Source organism: Prunus dulcis, chromosome 6 (assembly GCF_902201215.1).
Source record: "Prunus dulcis chromosome 6, ALMONDv2, whole genome shotgun sequence".
NCBI lineage: Eukaryota > Viridiplantae > Streptophyta > Magnoliopsida > Rosales > Rosaceae > Prunus > Prunus dulcis.
In genome coordinates this window covers 24,183,539-24,184,060 of record NC_047655.1, presented here as the reverse complement: position 1 = coordinate 24,184,060, position 522 = coordinate 24,183,539, and positions in this window count along the sequence as shown.

The window sequence follows — 522 nt, the reverse complement described above, 5'->3', positions numbered from 1 at the left end:
TAAGTCTGCAGAGAAATTCAAGTTTGAAGCCACCATAGATGCGTACAAGTTGGGCTACTTGCACTGCACAAATGGGATGGCTTCGTTCTATGCAATTGAAGATGGTGACATTGAGGCGCTCTGCTCGAATTGTTCCTTGTGCAAAGTGAGCAACTTAATGTTGTGAATATGGAAGGGACCGAGGAGGCGGTAGTTGAAAAGGATGAAGCAGAAGAGGATGTAGCCGATGAGATGGCAGCAGATGTCGCGGAGCAGGTAGGTGGAGCTGCTGAGGGCGTGGCTGATCAGGCGGATGCTGAAGATGCTGTATATTATGGGTTTCCTGTCGGCGTCTCAGAGTAGATGAAGACTTCTTTATTTCTTTCCAGCTTTTGTAGTCCGCTTTCTTGTTTAAAATATTTGGTCCTGTTTGACCATCTTTTTGTTGAACTCAGCCGGTTAGTCACCTTGCTATGGAAATTTCAGTTGCTTTTTCTAACTTCAATTCGCATAGTGATAGTGTTTTGTGAACTGCTTTAGCGT